This window comes from Dendrobates tinctorius, unplaced genomic scaffold, assembly GCF_039654945.1.
Source record: "Dendrobates tinctorius isolate UK_male_01 unplaced genomic scaffold, ASM3965494v1 ptg000060l, whole genome shotgun sequence".
Taxonomy (NCBI): domain Eukaryota; kingdom Metazoa; phylum Chordata; class Amphibia; order Anura; family Dendrobatidae; genus Dendrobates; species Dendrobates tinctorius.
In genome coordinates, this window is record NW_027361728.1 from 82,646,559 (window position 1) to 82,671,210 (window position 24,652).

Below are 24,652 nucleotides of genomic sequence, written 5' to 3' on the forward strand. Positions count from 1 at the left end.
CATGTATTTCGCAGCTGCAGGCTCTTGTCAAGAGAGCGGGTGGTCATCATAGGCAGCGCAGGATGCGGCGGCTCATGACTAAGGGTATGTGCACACAGAGTGAAATCTGCTGCGTTTCCACAGCGGTTTTGGCTCTGCGGAAACGCAGCAGATTCTGCTGCGTTGTACAGTACCTTTATTTCCAATGGAAAAAAAAAACGCTGTGCACATGCTGTGCATTTTTCCATGGTTTACAATCTGCAGCATGTCAATTGTTTGGTGCAGAAACGCTGCAGTTTTACACCTCATCCATAATGAGGTGTAAAACCGCAGGGCAAAACCGCAGATAAACCGCAGGACTTTTGTCCTGCGGATTTACCTGCGGTTTTCTCTCCAAAATCTGCACACCCAAAAAACTACGTGTGCACATAGCCTATGCCGGCGACCCAAGCACTCAAGTCAGCTGCCAGCCCCTGATTGGCTGACAGGCTATTAACTATTCCAGGGCTAGCAGGAAACAATGCATTTCAGCTGAACGCACGTCCGCATGTTCAGATGAATACAGAACCTGCCAAATCTTGTCCCTGGGCCCCGTGAGCAGAGGCAAAAAAGGGGGGCCATTCCAGGCTCGCAGAGCCCCATACACCACCCTGCCTGCAGGCACAGGGTCCACCATGAGACTGCCACTCTCTGCCCTGAGACTGCAGTGACGCACTGCCTTGACACTGCCCTGAGATACTGCCGCTGACTTCCCTGAGAGACTGCCCTGACACTGTCAGGGCCAGGAATCAACCTCCACTGCTCTCCTCTCCTGCAGGACCTGGCTGCTGCTGGGTCAAATTATTACTTCAGGTTGCAGCAGAACAGTTTTTGCTGTGGCTATGTGGAGATGATCTGGGGTCAAATGTGAGGATTCTTCTTGGGTAGCAGAGGCAGGCAAAGGGGGTGTGGCAGTAACACAGAGGGGGCTTGGCCTGCAGCAGAGAGGCTATTTAAGGCATCTTGAGCGTACATGGCAAACATCAATATGGGGCGTGGCTGGTACAGTGGGGGCGTGGCCAGCACCAAGAGCTACATGGATGCATCAAGAGGGGGGCGTGGTGAGGGCTACCACTAGGAATTTGGGGCCCCATACTGGCATAATTTTTGGGGCCCCCTTGAGACTCCGCCCAGGCTCCACCCATCAAACTGTCCACAGTCCCATCGCTCTCTCTTGGAAAAACTCCACTTCTCACCACTCACACATTAACATTTCCCATCACCAGTTCACACATATAGCCAGCAATTTTTGTTTTGGGCAAAGAAAATTTTAAGCCGTCACCACGACGGTAGACTCTTTTGGCCGAGCTCTACTCTACTCTAACCTATTAAACATTTGTTAAAATATCCACTATAATTTAGGTATATTTTTAATTATTTTTCAATTTTTAAAATGACCAATAAAATCATATACAAGGGACAAATACCACTGCACCGTGACCAGACACCATATTACCACCACATAGTGACCTATAATACCACATACAAGGAATAAATACCGCCACACCATGTCCAGACCACATATTACCACCACAGTGACCAAATAATATCACATACAAGGGACAAATACCACCGCACCATGACCAGATCACATATTACCACCACATAGGGACCTACTGTATAAGACCACATACAAGGAACAAATACTGCCACACCATGGCCGGACAACATATTACCACTACATAGTGACTGAATACTACAATACTGATCATTAATAAAAAAACCCACAATACTAATATCACCATAAGTGCCATTATACACAGGAGATCTGTACTTAAACTGTGTTCCGAATTATTATGCAAATGATATTTTTCTCTGATTTTCCTAAATAGTCGGTACAAATGACAGTCAGTCTAATAAAAGTCATCACCGGTTAGAGTATACATCAAATTTTATTGAAGAAACCTCCCAATAATAACAGTATAATCTCCAAAATGAATAAAAACTCAAATTGCACTGTTCCAAATTATTAGGCACAGTAGAATTTCTAAACATTTGATATGTTTTAAAGAACTGAAAATGCTCATTTGTGGAATTTGCAGCATTAGGAGGTCATATTCACTGAACAAAAAGGATATTTCGGAGTTAAATAGCTTAACAGGCCAAGTTACATGTGAACATAGGCAGCGTCGGACTGGAACACCTTGGGCCCACCAGAGAAAATCATTCTTGGGGCCCACTATGTAGCTGCATAGAGTTAAATACCAGACCACCAATTGTGCAGTAAAACACGCTAATATCCTGGTATAATATAAGGTTGTACATGTCTTAATTATGTAGCAGGAGTTGGGGTAGCCCCCTCATAGAATATAATGTAGACCCCTCATAGAATATAATGCAGCCATCTCATAGAATATAATACAGCCATCTCATAGAATATAATACTGCCCCCCTCATAGGGTATAATGCACCCCCTCATAGGGTATAATGCACCCCCTCATAGGGTATAATACTGCCCCCCTCATAGGGTATAATACTGCCCCCCTCATAGGGTATAATACTGCCCCCCTCATAGGGAATAATGCACCCCCTCATAGGGTTTAATGCACCCCCTCATAGGGTATAATGCACCCCCTCATAGGGTATAATACTGCCCCCCTCATAGGGAATAATGCACCCCCTCATAGGGAATAATGCACTCCCTCATAGGGTATAATGCTGCCCCCTCATAGGGTATAATACTGCCCCCCTCATAGGGTATAATACTGCCCCCCTCATAGGGAATAATGCACCCCGTCATAGGGAATAATGCTGCCCTCCTCGTAGGGTATAATGCTACCTCCTCATAGGGTATAATACTGCCCCCCTCATAGGGAATAATGCTGCCTCCTCATAGGGTATAATGCTGCCCCCTCATAGGGTATAATACTGCCCCCCTCATAGGGAATAATGCACCCCCTCATAGGGTATAATGCTGCCTCCTCATAGGGTATAATACTGCCCCCCTCATAGGGAATAATGCTGCCCTCCTCATAAGGTATAATGCTGCCTCCTCATAGGGTATAATACTGCCCCCCTCATAGGGAATAATGCTGCCCTCCTCATAGGGTATAATGCTGCCTCCTCATAGGGTATAATGCTGCCTCCTCATAGGGTATAATGCTGCCTCCTCATAGGGTATAATACTGCCCCCCTCATAGGGAATAATGCACCCCCTCATAGGGTATAATGCTATATAGATATATACAGTGGGGAAAAAAAGTATTTAGTCAGTCAGCAATAGTGCAAGTTCCACCACTTAAAAAGATGAGAGGCGTCTGTAATTTACATCATAGGTAGACCTCAACTATGGGAGACAAACTGAGAAAAAAAAATCCAGAAAATCACATTGTCTGTTTTTTTTTCATTTTATTTGCATATTATGGTGGAAAATAAGTATTTGGTCAGAAACAAGCAATCAAGATTTCTGGCTCTCACAGACCTGTAACTTCTTCTTTAAGAGTCTCCTCTTTCCTCCACTCATTACCTGTAGTAATGGCACCTGTTTAAACTTGTTATCAGTTTAAAAAGACACCTGTGCACACCCTCAAACAGTCTGACTCCAAACTCCACTATGGTGAAGACCAAAGAGCTGTCAAAGGACACCAGAAACAAAATTGTAGCCCTGCACCAGGCTGGGAAGACTGAATCTGCAATAGCCAACCAGCTTGGAGTGAAGAAATCAACTGTGGGAGCAATAATTAGAAAATGGAAGACATACAAGACCACTGATAATCTCCCTCGATCTGGTGCTCCACGCAAAATCCCACCCCGTGGGGTCAGAATGATCACAAGAACGGTGAGCAAAAATCCCAGAACCACGCGGGGGGACCTAGTGAATGAACTGCAGAGAGCTGGGACCAATGTAACAAGGCCTACCATAAGTAACACACTACGCCACCATGGACTCAGATCCTGCAGTGCCAGACGTGTCCCACTGCTTAAGCCTGTACATGTCCGGGCCCGTCTGAAGTTTGCTAGAGAGCATTTGGATGATCCAGAGGAGTTTTGGGAGAATGTCCTATGGTCTGATGAAACCAAACTGGAACTGTTTGGTAGAAACACAACTTGTCGTGTTTGTAGGAAAAAGAATACTGAGTTGCATCCATCAAACACCATACCTACTGTAAAGCATGGTGGTGGAAACATCATGCTTTGGGGCTGTTTCTCTGCAAAGGGGCCAGGACGACTGATCCGGGTACATGAAAGAATGAATGGGGCCATGTATCGTGAGATTTTGAGTGCAAACCTCCTTCCATCAGCAAGGGCATTGAAGATGAAACGTGGCTGGGTCTTTCAAAATGACAATGATCCAAAGCACACCGCCAGGGCAACGAAGGAGTGGCTTCGTAAGAAGCATTTCAAGGTCCTGGAGTGGCCTAGCCAGTCTCCAGATCTCAACCCTATAGAAAACCTTTGGAGGGAATTGATAGTCCGTGTTGCCAAGCGAAAAGCCAAAAACATCACTGCTCTAGAGGAGATCTGCATGGAGGAATGGGCCAACATACCAACAACAGTTAAATAAAAACATATGTAACATGCACAAGTGTGAACAAGTCGGTAAGGCAATGTTCACACCACTCAATGGCTGAGACACAACAAGAAAACACATAATAACAAATTTGAAAAAATACTCTGCAGTAAAAACATGACAGTAATCAGCAAGTGCTGTATAACAAATACAGGGTATTTAGTCGATATGTTTTTTGCAAAAAATATATACCAAGCTGCTTCACCACGTCACGGTAACCCTTCACGAAGCAGTCCCTATCTAATGTATTTAAAACCTGAACATCTGAACAGTGTCTAAAATGAACAGGATTCGGACAGGCGCTTCCTAGTATGGGCTTGTGGTGCAGGACAGCTCATTTATGTGCATGTTACACAGGAGAGGGGTGGGGTCTCCCAAACCATGCTGAGCATGGAAAAAGCGGATTAAAAACATATGTAACATGCACAAGTGTGAACAAGTCGGTAAGGCAATGTTCACACCACTCAATGGCTGAGACACAACAAGAAAACACAAAATAACAAATTTGAAAAAATAGCAACTGCTATTGCAAGTGCTTTTTATCCGCCTGTCCGAATCCTGTTCATTTTAGACACTGTTCAGATGTTCAGGTTTTAAATACATTAGATAGGGACTGCTTCGTGAAGGGTTACCGTGACGTGGTGAAGCAGCTTGGTATATATTTTTTGCAAAAAACATATCGACTAAATACCCTGTATTTGTTATACAGCACTTGCTGATTACTGTCATGTTTTTACTGCAGAGTATTTTTTCAAATTTGTTATTTTGTGTTTTCTTGTTGTGTCTCAGCCATTGAGTGGTGTGAACATTGCCTTACCGACTTGTTCACACTTGTGCATGTTACATATGTTTTTAATCCGCTTTTTCCATGCTCAGCATGGTTTGGGAGACCCCACCCCTCTCCTGTGTAACATGCACATAAATGAGCTGTCCTGCACCACAAGCCCATACTAGGAAGCGCCTGTCCGAATCCTGTTCATTTTAGACACTGTTCAGATGTTCAGGTTTTAAATACATTAGATAGGGACTGCTTCGTGAAGGGTTACCGTGACGTGGTGAAGCAGCTTGGTATATATTTTTTGCAAAAAACATATCGACTAAATACCCTGTATTTGTTATACAGCACTTGCTGATTACTGTCATGTTTTTACTGCAGAGTATTTTTTCAAATTTGTTATTTTGTGTTTTCTTGTTGTGTCTCAGCCATTGAGTGGTGTGAACATTGCCTTACCGACTTGTTCACACTTGTGCATGTTACATATGTTTTTAATCCGCTTTTTCCATGCTCAGCATGGTTTGGGAGACCCCACCCCTCTCCTGTGTAACATGCACATAAATGAGCTGTCCTGCACCACAAGCCCATACTAGGAAGCGCCTGTCCGAATCCTGTTCATTTTTGACACTGTTCAGATGTTCAGGTTTTAAATACATTAGATAGGGACTGCTTCGTGAAGAGTTACCGTGACGTGGTGAAGCAGCTTGGTATATATTTTTTGCAAAAAACATATCGACTAAATACCCTGTATTTGTTATACAGCACTTGCTGATTACTGTCATGTTTTTACTGCAGAGTATTTTTTCAAATTTGTTATTTTGTGTTTTCTTGTTGTGTCTCATACCAACAACAGTGTGTGGCAACCTTGTGAAGACTTACAGAAAACGTTTGACCTCTGTCATTGCCAACAAAAGATATATCACAGTGTATTGAGATGAAATTTTGTTTCTGACCAAATACTTATTTTCCACCATAATATGCAAATAAAATGAAAAAAAACAGACAATGTGATTTTCTGGATTTTTTTTTCTCAGTTTGTCTCCCATAGTTGAGGTCTACCTATGATGTAAATTACAGACGCCTCTCATCTTTTTAAGTGGTGGAACTTGCACTATTGCTGACTGACTAAATACTTTTTTTCCCCACTGTAGATATAGAGTTAGATAGATATAGATAGAAAGATAGATGTAGCAATAGATAGATATAGAGATAGATAGTAGATAATGGATAGAAAGTAGATAATGGATAGATATAGATAGAAAGATTCATAGAGATTGATAGAGATAGATATAAAGATAGATATAGAAAGAAATATAGATAGATAGATAGATCGAAGGTAGATAGATATAGAGATAGATATAAAATAGATAATGGATAGATAGATAGATATAGAGATACATAGCTATAGATAGATAGATATATAGATAGAGATAGATAATAGATAGAGATATACAGATATAATAATAATAATAATAATAATGACATATATAGATAGATATAGAGATAAATATATATAGATAGATGGCTATAAATAAAAATAGATATAGAGATAGATATAGAGATAATAGATAGAGAGAGATAGATAGATATAGAGACAGATAGATATAGAAAGATAGATATAGAGATAGATATAGAGATAATAGCTAGATATAGAGATATGTACAGAGATAGACAGATATACAGTTAGAAAGATAGATAGATAGATATAGAGAGAGATATAGAGATATAGATAGATGGATAGATAGATAGAGATAATAGATAGATGTAATAGATAGATATAGAGATAGATATAGAGATAGATGGATAGATCAATAGATAGATAAATAAAGAGAGAGAGATAGAGATAGATAGATAATGAGATATAGAGATAGATATAGAGATATAGTGTTAGATAGAAAGATAGATATAGAGATAGATAGATATAGAGATAGATAGATAGATATAGAGATGATAGATAGATAGATATATAGATAGCTATAGAGAGAGAGATATAGAGATAGATATAGAGAGAAACAGATATAGATATAGAGATAGATATAGAGATAATAGATATAGATAGATATAGATATAAAGATAGATAGAGATAGAGAGAGAGATAGATATAGAGATAGATACAGAGATCGATAAATAGATAGAGAGATAGATATAGATATAGATAAAGATAGATAATAAATATAGAGATAACAGATAGATATAAAGATAGAGTAAGATAGAAAGATATAGAGATAGGTAGATATAGATAATAGAGATAGCTAGATAGATAGACATAATAGATAGATATAGATAGAGATAGATAGAAAGATAGATATAGAGATAGATGTAGAGATAGAAAGATAGAGCGATAGATAGATAGATAGAGATAGATATAGATAATAGATAGAGATAGATAGATAGAGAAAGATAGATATAGAGATAGATAGATATACAGAGAGATAGATATAGAGATATAGATATAGAGAGAGATATAGAGAGAAATAGATATAGATATAGAGATGATAGATATAGAGAGAGATACATACAGAGAAAAGATATAGAGATAAATAGATAGAGAAATATAGATAGATATATAGATATAGAGATAGAAAGATAGATATAGAGATAGAGCGATAGATATACAGAGAGATAGATATAGAGATAGATAGAGATATATAGATAGATAGCTATAGAGAGAGATATAGAGATAGATATAGAGAGAAATAGATATAGATATAGAGATAGATAGAGATAGATATATAGATATAAAGATAGATATAGAGATAGATATAGAGATAGAGCGATAGATAGCGAGAGATATAGAGATAGATAGATACAGAGAAAAGATATAGAGATAGATAACGGATAGATAAATAGATAGATATAGATATTAGATAGAGATATATATATATATATATATATAGATAAAGATAGATAGATATAGATGGTAGCTAGATAGATAATAAATATAGAGATAATAGATATAGAGATAGATAGAGTAAGATAGATATATATAGAGATAGATAGACATAATAGATAGATATAGAGATATATATATATAGAAAGATATAGAGATAGATAGATAGATATAGAGATAGATGTAGAGATAGAAAGATAGATATAAAGATAGAGCGATAGATAGAGATAGATATAGAAATAGATAGATATAGATAATAGATAGAGATAGATATAGAAATAGATAGATATAGATAATAGATAGAGATAGATAGAGATAGACAGATATAGATAATAGATAGAGATAGAAAGATAGATAGATATAAGAGAGATAGAGAGAGATATATAGAGATAGATAGATAGATAGAGAGACAGAGAGAGCGAGAGAGATATAAAAAAAACCCAAAAAACACAATACTCACCTCTCCTCCTCGCTCCCACGCTGATTCCGGCTTCAGTGTCAGGAGCTGCCGTATCTGCCAGACACACAGCGGGTGCGCGATGTAGTGACGTCATCGCGCACTGGCTGTGAGCCAGGAGCAGAGAGGACTGAGGGCGGCGCCGGCCCTGATGCAGAGCAGCTTACTGGGCTGGGGGCGGGGCCTCTGGGGGTGGAGACCTGAAATGATATTCACTGCTTCGCAGTGAATATTCATTTCTCTTTAGCAGTGGGGACAGGGGCTCCTGCCTCCTGACACCCGCTGCTGCTCCGCTGGCAGGGGCCCCCATAGCAGCTGCATGGTGTGCGACACACCACTGGCTGGGGGCCCCTGGAGCAGCGGGGGCCCTAGGCAACTGCTGGCCCTGTATGCCTGCAGGTGCCAGGGCCCACCAGATGCCAGGGCCCACCGGAGAATCCACCGGTTCTCCGGTGGGCCAGTCCGACGCTGAACATAGGAACCCTTCTTTGATATCACCTTCACAATTCTTGCATCCATTGAAATTGTGAGTGTGTGGAGAGTTTCTGCTTGTATTTCTTTGCATGAAGTCAGAATAGCCTCCCAGAGCTGCTGTTTTGATGTGAACTGCCTCCCACCCTCATAGATCTTTTGCTTGATGATACTCCAAAGGTTCTCTATAGGGTTGAGGTCAGGGGAAGATGGTGGCCACACCATGAGTTTATCTCCTTTTATGCCTATAGCAGTCAATGACTCAGAGGTATTCTTTGCAGCATGAGATGGTGCATTGTCATGCATGAAGATGATTTTGCTCCTGAAGGCACATTTCTGCTTTTTATACCATGGAAGACAGCTGTCAGTCATAAACTGTATATACTTTGCAGAGGTCATTTTCACACCTTCAGGAACCTTAAAGAGCCCTACCAGCTGTTTCCCCATGATTCCGGCCCAAAACATGACTCCTCCACCTCCTTGCGGACGTCGCAGCCTTGTTGGGACATAGTGGCCATCCACCAACCATCCACTACTCCATCCATCTGGACCATCCAGGGTTGCTCAACACTCATCAGTAAACAAGACTGTTTTAAAATTAGTCTTCATGTATGTCTGGGCCCACTGCAACCGTTTCTGCTTGTGAGCACTGTTTAGGGGTGGCCGAATAGTAGGTTTATGCACCACAGCAAGCCTTTGAAGGATCCTACACCTTGAGGTTCGAGGGACTCCAGAGGCACCAGCAGCTTTAAATATCTGTTTGCTGGTTTGTAATGGCTTTTTAGCAGCCACTCTCTTAATCCAATGAACTTGCCTGGCAGAAATCTTCCTCATTCTGCCTTTATCAGCACAAACATGTCTGTGCTCAGAATCAACCACAAATCTCTTAACAGTACAATGATCACGTTTAAATTTTTGGGAAATATCTAATGTTTTCATCTCTTGACCAAGGCATTGCACTATTTGATGCTTTTCAGCAGCAGAGAGATCCTTTTTATCTCCTAAATTCCTTGAAACCTGTGCCCTGCTTAATAATGTGGAACATCATTCTTAAGTAGTTTTCCTTTAATTGAGCTCACCTGGTAAACTAATTATCACAGGAATTTGAGATTGATTTCAGTGATCCAAAGAAACCTGATACACAATACCATCTATGAGTTTATTTGAAAAACAAAAAATAACATCTTTATGACACTTAAATCCAATTTGCATAATAATTTGGAACACAGTGTAGTATACAGTGTCTATGTTCAGGTAATACAGTGATCACCAGTGACATTATACAGAGGAGCTTTGTATATAGTGTATAGTGTACAGGTAATACAGGGATCACCAGTGACATTATACAGAGGAGCTCAGTATATAGTGTCAGTGTACAGGAAATACAGTGATCACCGGTGACATTATACACAGGAGCTCTGTATATAGTGTCAGTGTACAGGTAATACAGTGATCACTGGTGACATTGTACACAGGACTGCTGTATATAGTGTATAGTGTCAGTGTACAGGTAACAAGCTGACTCACCAGTGATATCTCTAGGTGAAGTCCTTCATCTTCACTTTTCATCTTTCATCCAGCACAGACTGCCATCACTTCTAGCCAGGGCTTGTCTCTGCAGGAAATAACACAGTTATCTAGAGCAACGCTTGCAGAACACATTACTTATTTTTTTCCCAAATTCTAAACAACACCAGATGAAGAAAGAAAGGCGACAGTGTCGCTCTGCACATTAACAGGACCACCTCCTCCATTTAAAACAGTATCCTCAAAAAATTAAATAAATACATGACTGCAGTAATAATATCCCTTAGGCCTCTTTCACACATCAGGTTTTCGCCGTCAGGCGTGATCCGGCGCTTTTGACAGAAACCGGATCCGGCGAAATGCAATGCCGGATCCGGTTTCCCCCCCATTGACTTGCATTTGCGCCGGATCGCGCCGGATGGCCATGCGTTTCATCCGGTTTTCGCCGGATCCGGCAATGTGTCGCGATCCGGTGTCTGGAAAAAACGGCTACTGTAACGTTTTTTTGTCTCCGGCGAAAAAGCCGGACCCGCCGGATCCGGCGCGTCCAGCTTTTTCACACAATGAAAGCCTATGAGCGCCGCAATGCGCCTGATCCGTTTTTTTTGGTCTGAGCATGCTCAGTAGCTCTGCCCACAAGACATACACTCACTGGCCACTTTATTAGGTACACCATGCTAGTAAGGGGTTGGACCCCCTTTTGCCTTCAGAACTGCCTCAATTCTTCGTGGCAGAGATTCAACAAGGTGCTGGAAGCATTCCTCAGAGATTTTGGACCATATTGACATGATGGCATCACACAGTTGGCGCAGATTTGTCGGCTGCACATCCCTGATGCGAATCTCCCGTTCCACCACATCCCAAAGATGCTCTATTGGATTGAGATCTGGTGACTGAGGAGGCCATTTGAGTACAGTGAACTCATTGTCATGTTCAAGAAACCAATCTGAGATGATTCGAGCTTTATGACATGGCGCATTATCCTGCTGAAAGTAGCCATCAGATGTTGGGTACATTGTGGTCATAAAGGGAAGGACTTGGTCAGCAACAATTCTCAGGTAGGCTGTGGCGTTGCAACGATGCTCAATTGGTACCAAGGGGCCCAAAGAGTGCCAAGAAAAAATTCCCCACACCATGACACCACCACCACCAGCCTGAACCGTTGATACAAGGCAGGATGGATCCATGCTTTCATGTTGTTTACGCCAAATTCTGACCCTACCATCCGAATGTCGCAGCAGAAATCGAGACTCATCAGACCAGGCAACGTTTTTCCAATCTTCTACTGTCCAATTTCGATGAGCTTGTGCAAATTGTAGCCTCAGTTTCCTGTTCTTAGCTGAGAGGAGTGGTACCCGGTGTGGTCTTCTGCTGCTGTAGCCCATCTGCCTCAAAGTTCGACGCACTGTGCGTTCAGAGATGCTCTTCTGCCTACCTTGGTTGTAACGGGTGGCAATTTGAGTCACTGTTGCCTTTCTATCAGCTCGAACCAGTCTGCCCATTCTCCTCTGACCTCTGGCATCAACAAGGCATTTCCGGCCACAGAACTGCCGCTCACTGGATTTTTTTTCTTTTTCGGACCATTCTCTGTAAACCCTAGAGATGGTTGTGCGTGAAAATCCCAGTAGATCAGCAGTTTCTGAAATACTCAGACCAGCCCTTCTGGCACCAACAATCATGCCACGTTCAAAGGCACTCAAATCACCTTTCTTCCCCATACTGATGCTCGGTTTGAACTGCAGGAGATTGTCTTGACCATGTCTACATGCCTAAATGCACTGAGTTGCCGCCATGTGATTGGCTGATTAGAAATTAAGTCTTAACACACAGTTGGACAAGTGTACCTAATAAAGTGGCCAGTGAGTGTATATAAAAGCAAGACAGTGGGACCCACAGCCACACCCAACATGCCACCCAAGAAAGCAACCAAGCGCAGCAGGAGAAGGCAGGAGACCACTGCAGCACCATCAGCACCACCACCACCCCAAATGGAGCAGCAAATGGAACATGCTGAGGAGGGGAGTCCAGCAGCAGATGAGAGACGGTAATTATCAAATCCCCCATTCCTCCAAACTAGGGCCATGGAATATCAAGATATTCATTGGCCCTTTGTTTCTCTTTATTCAACAGCCGCCCAAGAGATGCTGCAGCAGCAGCAGAAATGGCATCACTGGCAGCAGCAACAGCAGCAGCAATACCCACAGCCGTGGAGTCTGGCCATCAACAGGACAGCACATCATCTTCTGGGAGCCCTCCCTCGCATCGTCAGCGTTTGACGGTAAGTTTTTATTTCCAAAATCCATCATCTCTGTAATATATGTCTATTCATTGCCTTTTATTTCAAAACAGGAATCACAAGATGAAGAGGAGCTCCCAGAAGAAGAAGGAAGGGGTGGACAGACACCTGGAGTGGGCTCACAATTGGTAAGTTTTTTGCATCAAACGCAGAAACACAACATCACACTACACACAACACATAGAAAACAATGTTCTGCAGACCACACACAGCAAACAAATGCCTACATCCAAAGACATAACATTTTTTGTTTTCTTCTCTAGTCTTCCCAATCTGGTGCTCGGCCAAGAGGTCCTCGCAGTGCCTCCCAGGGTCGTCGGCGACAGCAACGCGGCGGTCACCAGCGTGTAAGTATAAATATTTTTGCTTTGTTTTTTTGCACTTTTTATTTCATTTCTTTTGTGGAGGCTAATTATGTTATTTTTGTCTTTTTCTTTAACAGCCTTCACAGCGTGCTCCCGACTCTGACGGTGAGGATGGAGGACTCGATGTGGACCACCTCATCGATCTCGTCAGAGAAAGGGAGCCGCTCTGGAATATGGCTGACCGCCGCCACTCTGACCTTATCGTTACCCGACGACTCTGGGAGGAAATCTGTTCGCTCCTTGTGGGCCGCTGGGAGGACCTCGATGTTCGGGCCCAGATTAAAGAGCGTAAGTATATACAGTACCGGTTGCTTGATGTAAACCAGTGTTTCCCGAACTCCAGTCCTCGTGGTCCCCACGGATCATGTGTTCAGGATTTCTATTTACTATGGAAATCCTGAAAACATGACCCCTGGGGACCATGAGGACTGGAGTTTGTGAAACACTGATGTTGTATACTAACCACTCCTTTCTCGTTTCAGGGAACAGAATTGTGAATCGGTGGCGGTCTGTGAGGGATCGTTTCAAGAAGGAGTTCAATAAAGAGATGCGGGCCCCGAGTGGATCTGGAGGACGCAGGAGCAAGTACAAGTACGCACAAGCCCTGTCGTTCCTCCGGGACACAATGGTCACTAGAAGGTAAATATTACACACCACATGTGAAAAAAAATGTTAGATGTAACTTTTTTTTTTCAGCCAGGGCCATACCATGTCAGTATTTTAATTGTTTTTTTTTCTCTTTATTCCACAGCACGGTGAGCAGCACTCGGGAGCCTGCACGATTGGATCCTTCTGAGGCGATCCCTGAGGAGACCGGCACCGAGGGACACTTCGACCGCCCCGGTACATCTGCACCTTCCCAGCCTTCCCACACATTCGACCCATCTGTCCCATCCACCAGCACAGGAGCATCGTGGCCGCCTACATTACATGAAGCTGCTGGTGAGGAGATCGCTTTCCCTTTACCCCACCCTTCTGCCCCTGCCACCTCTAGTACACCTGCGGGTACTGGGCGACAGCGGCAGAGGGGTCAGGAAAAGAGTTATGCGCAAGAGTTCTTGCATCTGAATGCATCTTTCCAGAACTGTCTAAAAGTCTTGTCAGAGCAAATCTCCGCAGGCTTTCAGCAGATCAACTCCAGCATTCTGGAGGTGAAGACACTTCTGCAAACCATGCATTCAGAAGCAAGATCTTCGCCAAACCACACCTTTTTCAGGTCTGTTGTGGAGCGCATGGCAACACTATCTCCTACCCAGCAGATGCATGTAATGCATTCGTGCCACGGTGCTCTACAGCAGGTTACCTCCCAACCTCCACCTCCCACCACTGTAGTTCCTCCACCTGCACCCCCTCCAGCCACTTTCCATCCTCCCCCTCCTATTACATCTGCACCCCCTCCAGCCACTTTCCATCCTCCCCCTCCTATTACATCTGCACCCCCTCTAGCCACTTTCCATCCTCCCCCTCCTATTACATACCAGCAACCTCACCAGTACCAGCAACCTCCCCAGTACCAGACATCTCCCCACTTCCAGCAACCTGCCCTGTACCAAACTCCTTCCCCGTACCAAACTCCTTCCCCGTACCAAACTCCTTCCCCATACAACTTTCCATCAACATCATCTGCTCCTACAGTCCCTGCCCAACCCTCCACTCCACCGCCCACCACCTCTTCTGCCTCCCACATGTCCACCCATTCTGTAGCTTTTTCCACACCTTCACCTCTAACTGTTCCTTCCCCACCACGATCCCAGTCCTCTCTCCACACACCCAGTGTCGAAGTGTCCCGCAGCCCCTCCAGCAGTATTTCCACCCCACACTACACAGATTTGTAATGTGTGTTTTTTAATAAAAATGCCCATTGGGTTTAAAACCTTTATTAAAAAAGTTTTTTGCACTTTAAAAACATTTTACAAAAAAAAAAAATTTTTAAATAAAAGTTAAATTATCGTTTCACAATGGTTGTCTGTCATTTCTTTCTGCGGCGAACTATGTTTAAAAAAAAAGGTTAAATACAGGGTATTTCAAAGGTAAAAAGGTATTCAAAACCAGGTATATAACTGTGGGTAAATTTTAGCTTTTTGCCACAGTTGTGTTCCTGGTTGTGTTTGAAGCAAAGTATTTCACCTAAAAAGTTGTGTTTATTGTTGGTGATTTCCTAACAATGTACACAACTTTTGTTAAAAGGTGAAATACTTTGCATAAAACACAACCAGGTACACACCTGTGGCCTAAAGCTAAAAATAGAGACCATGACAAGATAGCCAACTTTGGTTGGCAAAGGTATATACTGTTGGTACAGAAGGTACACAAGTTTGGTTAGGGCACAAATCTTTCACACTCTGTCATCCTGCCAGTGTACTCTGCCTTGAGGTGACATAAAGTATAGTGCAAAATTGTCCCTCATTACTGAAACCGTCACAGAACTTCTAGTGGTAATATTTCCAATGACAACATCCATCTTCGCCAGTAACTTGCTCTTCTCTCCAACCTGCACTTTCTTCTCTACAACCTGTCAAAGAAGGGCTGTAGGAACATGCTATATATAGTTTTCCAGTAGCCAATCCCGTTCGGAAGGCCACAAGGGTCAATTTTAAAAACCGGATCCGGCGTAATCCGTCGAAAAACGGATAGAAAAACGGATGAACCGGATGAGACGGATCCGGTTTTGTCTGTCAAGAACAAGACGGATCCGGCAGAAAACCGGATCCGGCACATCAGGTTTTACAAAACATTTGCCGGATCCGGCATTCCGGCACGACGCCGGATCGCGCCTGACGCCGAAAACCTGATGTGTGAAAGTAGCCTTAATTAGCCCCTATGGTAATAATATCCCTCATCCTGACCCTCATGTGTCTCATTCCTGGATCCAGCCATATGTTCTCCCATCCTGGCCCCATATGTTCTCCTATTCTGCCCTCATGAATATCCATTCTGCCCCATGTGATGTCCCATCCTGCCCCATCTGCCCCATGATCCTGCCTCATCTGCTCCATGATCCTGCCCCATCTGCCCCATGATCCTGCCACATCTGTATCCATCATATCCATCCTGCCCAATGATCCTGCACCATGTGTCTCCATCCTGCCCCATGATCCTGCAACATGTGTCTCCATCCTGCCCCATGATCCTGCACCACATGTCTCCATCCTGCCCCATGATCCTGCACAATGTATCTCCATCCTGCCCCATGATCCTTCCCCATCTGTCTCCATCCTGCCCCATCTGTCTCCATCCAGCCCCGTGTCTCCCATCCTGCTCCTGTGTCTCTCATCTTGCCCCATCCATCACCATGTCTCCCGTCCTGCCCCTGTGTCTCCATCCTGCCCCCGTGCCTCCATTCTGCCCCATGTCTCCATTCTGCCCCATGTCTCCAATCCTGCCCCCGTGTCTCCAATCTTTCCCCGTCTCCATTCTGCCCCGTCTCCATTCTGCCCTTTTTCTCCATTCTTCCCTTGTCTCCATCCTGCCCCCATGTCTCCCATCCTGCCCCCTGTCTCCATTCTGCCCCCTGTCTCCATTCTGCTCCCTGTCTCCAATCCTGCCTCCTTGTCTCCATTCTGTCCCTTCTCTCCATCCTGCCCCCATGTCTCCAATCTGCCACTTGGCTCCATTCTGCCCCGTGTGTCTCCCATCCTGCCCCCATGTCTCCTATCCTGGCCCCGTGCCTCCCATCCTGCCCCGGGCAGGATGGAGACACATGGTCCATATGTCTACATTCTGCCAGCGAAACATATTGCCGCTTTCAATAATAATAATAATAATTAAAAAAAACCCTTCTCCTTAACTGCCTTCGCACCTGCAGCGAAGATCCCTCCAGGAATTTCAAACGCGCACACCCCGGCGGACGCAGGTTCAGTTACTGTTGCTGGGGCCCGATGGACAGAAGAGACAGGGCCTGATGTGGGCCCCCTCTGCTGATTGGGCCCCATACGCAAGTCAGGGCAGTAATGCCCTGATGGTGGCCCTGGGCTGGGCATGGCAGCTGATTCATAGTGCAATGCGGGAAAAGTAAGATTCTGGCCGGGAAAGAATCTCAAAATCGGGACTGTCCTGCTGGATCTGGTACGGTTGAGAGGTATGTACACTTATACACTGTACACTATATATGGACACTGTACACTACATATTTATACAGTGTACACTGTATACCCTGTATACCCTGTACACTATGCACTTATACACGTATATATACCTCGTACACTACATATACACTGTACATATATACCTTGTATACTATACACTATATATATACTCCGTACACTACATCTACACTGTATATATAGGAGAGTCTCCATTGGAGAAAGCAGATGTACACAATTCTACTATTATGAAAACATACACTGATGTTTACACCACGTTGTGACTCTAGGGTGTAAGCGTCTTCATTTCAGGAGGTAGCATGTTATGAGTGGCTCCGGTAACTACACAGCACCCCCGGTAACAGGGACGAACACCACAGGACAGGCAAACCAGCACCATGTGAGAAGAATGAAGACTCCTTCTAAAACATCAGTTACTCCGAGCTCCTGCAGCTCTTCAGAATGCAGTGGAAATAGGTGAGTGATGTCACTAGAGTGGGCAGGGTTCAGGTTCCCGACTAAACAATTTCTAACTTATGGCAGTCATGTGACCCACGTGTCCATGCGCTGCACTTCTGTAGTATCTCCTGAGGCTGGTACAACCTCAATGCAGTGCGGGAAATGTAAGATCCCGGCTGGGACAGCAAGACAGAGTCTCAAAATCGGGACTGTCCCACTGGATCAGGACGGTTGGGAGGTATGCATCTCCCCTCTCCTCAGCAGCAGTGTAGTGTTCCATTCCCTACATACCTGGCTCCGCCCACCTCTTCCCTTTCTTGCTGGTCGGCATGGACTCTGTGCACCTCTCTGCACACACATGGAAGCCTCTCTTGTGAAGAGGAGGTCCTGGAAGCAGTGAGGAGGAGCTCACAGCCAATCACAGACACGCACAGTGCAGGGCTGTGTTGTTTATGCATCCTGCACTGTGTCCTGCAGTGTTAGCAAATAATGATGACTGACGCTGCCCCTGGGGCCTGGTGAGGAGAAGCAAAACAGGACAACCTGTACTGGGTCAGACACTCTGCCAGCATGTCTCAAGCAGTCCGGACCCCTCCTCCTTTGTTTCTCCTCATGAGGCCCCTTAAACCAGTAAGCATAGTAATGCACTGATGGCGGCCCTTAGTACAACCATGAGTCTTCTTGGGAATGATGCAACAAATTTTTCCCACCTGGATTTGGGGATCCTCTGCCATTCTTCCTTGCAGATCTTCTCCACTTCCGTCAGGTTGGATGGTGAACGTTGGTGGACAGCAATTTTCAGGTCTCTCCAGAGATGCTCAATTGGGTTTAGGTCAGGGCTCTGGGCCAGTCAAGATTGGTCACAAAGTTGTTATGAAGCCACTCCTTTGTTATTTTAGCTGTGAGCTTATCGTCATTGTCTTGTTGGAAGGTGAACCTTCAACCTAGTCTGAGGTCCAGAGCACTCTGGAAGAGGTTTTCATCCAAGATATCTCTGTACTTGGGATTGTATTGTGCAGGTCATGAGCAGTGCTGGGTTTTCTCCACACATACTGCTTAAAATTATCACCAAAAAGGTCTATCTTTGTCTCATCATCAGACCAGAGAATCTTAGTTCTCATAGTCTGGGAGTCCTTCATGTTTTTAGCAAACTCTATGCAGCTTTCATGTCTTGCGCTGAGGATTGGCTTCCGTCGGGCCACTCTACCATAAAGGCCTGACTGGTGGAAGGCTGCAGTGATAGTTGACTTTGTGGAACTTTCTCCCATCTCCCTACTGCATCTGTGGAGCTCAACCAGAATGATCTTGGGGTTCTTCTTTACCTCTCTCACCAAGGCTCTTCTTCCACGATTGCTCAGTTTGGCTGGATCCCCAGGTCTAGGAAGACTACTGGTTGTCACAAACTTCTTCCATTTAAGGATTATGGAGGCCACTGTGCTCTTAGGAACCTTGATTACTGCAGACATTTTTTTGTAACCTTGGCCAGATTTGAGTCTTGTCATGATTCTCATTTGGTCTGACATGCACTGTGAGCTGTGAGGTCTTATATAGATAGGTGTGTGCCTTTACAAATCAGGTCCTATCAGTTTAATTAAACACAACTGGACTTTAAAGGAGTAGAACCATCTCAAGGACGATCACAAAGAAATGGACAGCATGTGACTTAAATATGAGTGTCTGAACAAAGGGTCTGAATACTTATGACCATTTGATATTTCAGTTTTTTTTTATAAATTTGCAAAAATTTCCACATTTTTGTTTTTTTTTCCGTCAAGATGGGGTGCAGAGTGTACATTAATGAGAAAAAAAAAGAACTTTATTGAATTTACCAAATGGCTGCAAGGAAACAAAGAGTGAAAAATGTAAAGGGGTCTGAATACTTTAATTATGTGAAATGGATGCCTCATGTGAGTTGGATACCTGATAAGCTAAAAAAAAGGAAAGTAAACTGTCATAAAGACAGAAAGCTAAGCAGCCATAATCAAGAGGGATATATACATATATACCCATGGAAACACACTCTACCCACGTTTTCCTAATGCTTCATCTGAAGTAGAAGACAAAGAGGATTAGAGGAGCATTGGACGAAACATAACCGATTTGGCCTATACTTGTAGCTCTAGCTATGATGCAGCCAAGTAAGCGTCAGGAGGTAGCAGAGTGTCGTGAGATGGGACAAAGCAGCAGGTCACAGTGGGCTGATTAGGTTAAAGGAGGCACTGACAAGCCACGTTGAATTGAATCTGCTGTTTTGTCGAACGGGTAGAAAACTGGTGTGAGGGTCAGGCAGGAAGCAAGATTTGGAAGATGTTGTAGCTTTTCAGCAAAGTAGAGAAGTAATTCTGTGACAGAAAATGTGCTGCTAATATTCATCATGTGGACATAACGTAAAATTCATGGTTTTGCATCAGTCTTTGTGCCTGCACTTGTTACTGATCCATTTTGCAGAGGTTTTTCATCTCAGTATGCCAGAACCTTTTATATTCATTCATCAATATGGGGGTGTTGTTTTTAGAAATTGGGACAACAAATATTTGAAGGTTATAACAGTGTGTTTGTATAAATACTTTATTATTTTGTAAAACAATGTAGAACCTAGAAGCAGAAAAACCATCCTGGACAGAGAATTTTGTAATATTGATCTGTCTAATTTGAAACGACTGTTACATTATTATTTAAAATGGTCACTTTCATTTCATCAGATTTTGGAAATTTTGGAAAAAACTGTTGTACAAGTTAACAAGTGCTATCATGGCATGACAGTATCACTCTGCCGTCAGAAGACCCGGTGTGGGAGTTGTGTGCTAGATTTATTTCACACTGGGGAATAAATAATTTATAGGGTTGACCAAAAGTGGACAACCCCTTTAGCTTAAAAAAATAAAAAAACAACAACAAAAAACATTTTACATTGTAAAATTTGTGAATAATGTATTATGGCTATTGCCATCAACTTATCTAATTTTAGAAGGCTCATAGCATTATTGTCACAGAATCCCTTCATGGGAAATGGTATGTGGTCAATGATGTTAAATTTGCGCATTTTTGTGTAAAATGTAAAGAAAACAATAATGCAATGATTTGGAAATTTCTTATAGCCATATTTTATTCACAACAGAACTTAGGACATGGATCAGAAGCTGAAAAAATTAACTTGTTTTTAAATTGATGGCAGAATCATATCTCAAAAAAGTTGGGAGTTGGGACAGTTAATAGAAAGCTGGAAAAGTAAGTGGTTCTAATGAAAAATAGTTGGAGGGTCAATTTTCAACTAAGTCTCATGACTGTGGATAAAATGAGCATGTTACAGAGTCAGAAGCAAATATAATCCTTCAAGCATTAAAAATAAGCATCATTCGGTCTTGTAAATCACTGAATAGACTCAGGAATACTTCCAGAAATCATTTTTTGTGAATACAGTTCTCTGTACAATATACAAATGCTAGTGAAAGCTCTAGCATGCAAAGGAGAGGCCATATATCAGCACAATCTAGAAATGCTGCCGACTTCATGGGGTGAGGGACCATCCAGCTTGTTATCAGCGTGGTGCAAAAATCTCCATCTCTAATGGTATTAGGGCTGCATTCCTGCCTATGACATGAGCAGCTTGCACATCTTTAAACGATCAATGCTGAGCATTATATAGAGGTTTTAGAACATTATATGTTCCATCTAGACAACATCTATTTTACAGAAGGCCTGACATATTTCAGCAGTACAATGCTAAACCACATACTGCATCCATCACAACAGTATGGCTTCACAGCAGAAGAGTTCGGGAGATTACCTGGCCGCCCGCAGCAAGAACATTCACGAACAGAAAACATTTGGCGCATTATGAAATGAAAACTGTGGCAGTGTAGACTCAGGAACAGCTGGAATCCTTCATCCAGCAATAATGGGACAACATTTCTCTTCCTACAGTCCAGCAATTGGTCTCCTCACTTCCCAGATATTACAGACTGTTGTAAAAAGACTACACAACAGTAGTCATTCAACTTTTTGAAATGTGTTTCTGCTATCAATTTCTCATTGAGATAATTTTTTCAAATGAAATTGAAGACTGTCCAACCTTCACCTTCTGATCTATGTTCTATGTTCTGTTACGGATAAAATATGGCTATTAGAGAATTCCAAATCATTGCATTCTTGCTTTCTTTGCATTTTATACAGGAGTGCAACTTTTTTGGAATTGGGGTTGTAAATAAAATATACCGAATACAATATAATGTATATTGTTAAAAATGTATGTTCTGGACATTTTATTATACTTTACTTCTGATCTTCCCAGGTTATTAAGCAGTCCATGTACAGTATTGGCAATATGGACAAATTATTTTACCCTTCATTCCATGGTATAAATATAGCTTGGCAGTCAGTGGAGCTGCAAATAGTATAGTGCTGTCTTAGTACCAGAGTAAAATGAAATCTTTCTTTCAATTTCATATTTCCCTACAGATACTGTCAGGCAATACTTGTAGCAGATCAGACGATCACACCCACACCCTGCTCAGGTTGGCCCGCAGGACAAAGTTCTCATGTTATATAATTAATACACAACCCTTAGCTGCACCTTCCTCCCAAGTTCAAGCTAGAGGACAGGTCGTCAGCTCATTGCATGACTTAAATGTACGGCTACATTTTTCCATTTCACACCAGCCATCCATCAAGGTATGCTGCTCTACTGCCAATCTACTGTTCTTGTGCTGCTGCTTGTTGTCATTCATTATGTTTTGTGCTCGCTTGAAGCATAGTGACACTAGCGGTATCAAGTTTGCTTGGTGCATTGTTATAAACCCTACCATTACTGAAAATAATAGTTGTAAATAATGTAGACCATTGCCTCTCAGTGTCCATCCTCAAGTACCCTCACCAGGTCCTGATGTAGAGATCTCCCATAGGAAAGGACATCTTCAGCAATGCCTGGTGCACTGAAAATAATCATACTTAAGAAATCATAAGAATACGACCTGTTGGTGGTATCTGAGGATTACAGTTCGGGAACACTGCTCTGGATGGATAAAGAGTGACGCAGCCAGCAGGATACTTACATATCTAATTTCTTCTTGGTCACATAGCCCTTACGTAGCCTGGAGAAGTGTGTTATGTTATTGTCCTGTTGCAACACAAATACTGACCCCACTAAGTGTAAACCAGATGGGATGGCATGTTATTTTAGAATAATGTGCTACCTATGGTGGGTAAGCATGCTGTGAATTTGAAATAAATCAATAGTGTCACCAGTAAACCACACATTTAGAAACCATCTGCTCACTTTTTCTGCGTCCCACAAAGACATGTCAATTGGTACGAAAAATCTTGATTTTTGATTAGTTGGACCACAGTATAGATTTCTACTGATCTAATGTCTAATTCTTGTTTTGCTTAGCCCTAACAAGTCTTGTCTTGTTTGAGGTCCTCAGTAGTGGCTTGTCTTTAGCAATTTGATCATAAAGGCTTTCTTCTTTCAGTTACCTCAAGACAGTTGATGTTGAGATGTGTCTGTTACTGGATGTCTTTGCATCATTTATGAGTGCTGTTATGTGAGGTATTGGCCACATCCTCTGCAGCAGAGGTAATGTTTGGTCTTCCTTTTGGTCCTTCTGAGAGCCAGTTTCATCATACTAATTGATGGCTTTCATGATTGCACTTGAGGATACCCTTAAGGTTCTATCAATTTTCCTAGTTGACTTACTTCCATGTCTTAAAATAATAATGGACTGTAATTTCTCTTTATTCATTTGAGTGTTTTTTGGTATATTCTGGTGGAAAACAGCTATGGAATAGGGCTCAGCACTATATGAAACTGTATACCAACACTGACGCTGCAAAAAAAAAACACCTAATGGTCACAAACACTTTCTGAAGGCTGGTGATTCCACCAATGAACTTTTGACAAGGCATACTTGTTCACTGGAGGTCATTCTAGGTGACTACCTAATGAAGCTTCTTGAGAGAATGCCAAGTGTGTGTAAAGATGTCATCAGAATCAAAGGAGTGGGGACTTTCAGGAATCTATAATAGAACACATATTCTGGTTTGTTTAACAAGCATCTCTTGTTCGCCTTGTTTCCATATGTGTGCCTTAGTTATTTTGCTACCTTCAGTCTGAATCTACCATGTGCACATTAAAGTAAGAACAAGGAAAGGCATTGTATGATCAGTTGGGTTCAAACTTTTGACCAGGACTTTAGGAATGTGTCACTATAACACATCCTCATGAATGTCAGGACTCAAGGTTTATCAACAGAAAATTGCCTAGAGCAGGGGCTCTGTGCGGCCCGCAGACCTCTGGTTTCCAGCCCCAGGGCTATCTCAGTCCAGCCAGACTTAGAGAGCCAGAGGGCCGGATGTGGCCCACGGGTCACACTTTGCCCAGGTCTGGCCTAGAGCAACACACTGCTTCTGATGAATTGCCCCTTTCCCCATAGTGCATCCTTGTGTCATCTTTTCCTAGTTAAATGACACACAGACACCTGCCATTCATATGATGTAAAATAAAGCATGATTCTTCAGACCATGTCACTTTCTTTACTCCATGATCCGGTTCTGATGCTCATTTGTTAATTGTAGACACTTTAAACACTTGCAGATACGTGGACTATGTTACAAAAGCTTTGTATCATTTCCAATATTAAGCTTTTTCAGCAGTTTGTATTATAGTAGCTCTTCTTTTGGATTGCTCCAAACAGGCTATACTTTTCTCCCTAAGTGAATTGGCATGCCTTGTCCTTGCGTGGACCACTTTTGGTGGGTTCTAACCACTCCATACTGGGAACACCCTTCAAGACTTGCAATTTGT

The 24,652-nt window shown here is 42.9% G+C and overlaps 1 protein-coding gene across 2 annotated transcripts in view; it reads left to right on the forward strand.

Moving 5' to 3' along the window:
- PLS1 (plastin 1) overlaps positions 1 to 24,652 on the forward strand; it is a 218,038-nt gene that overhangs the window by 46,823 nt on the left and 146,563 nt on the right. The window contains exon 1 of one of the 2 annotated variants that reach the window (XM_073579102.1): positions 22,413 to 22,521. The exons of the other annotated variant lie outside the window; for it this stretch is intronic. The gene's annotated coding sequence lies outside the window, so the exon portion shown is untranslated. Of the gene's footprint in view, positions 1 to 22,412; positions 22,522 to 24,652 lie in introns of those variants that run through there. 2 annotated transcript variants of the gene reach the window in all.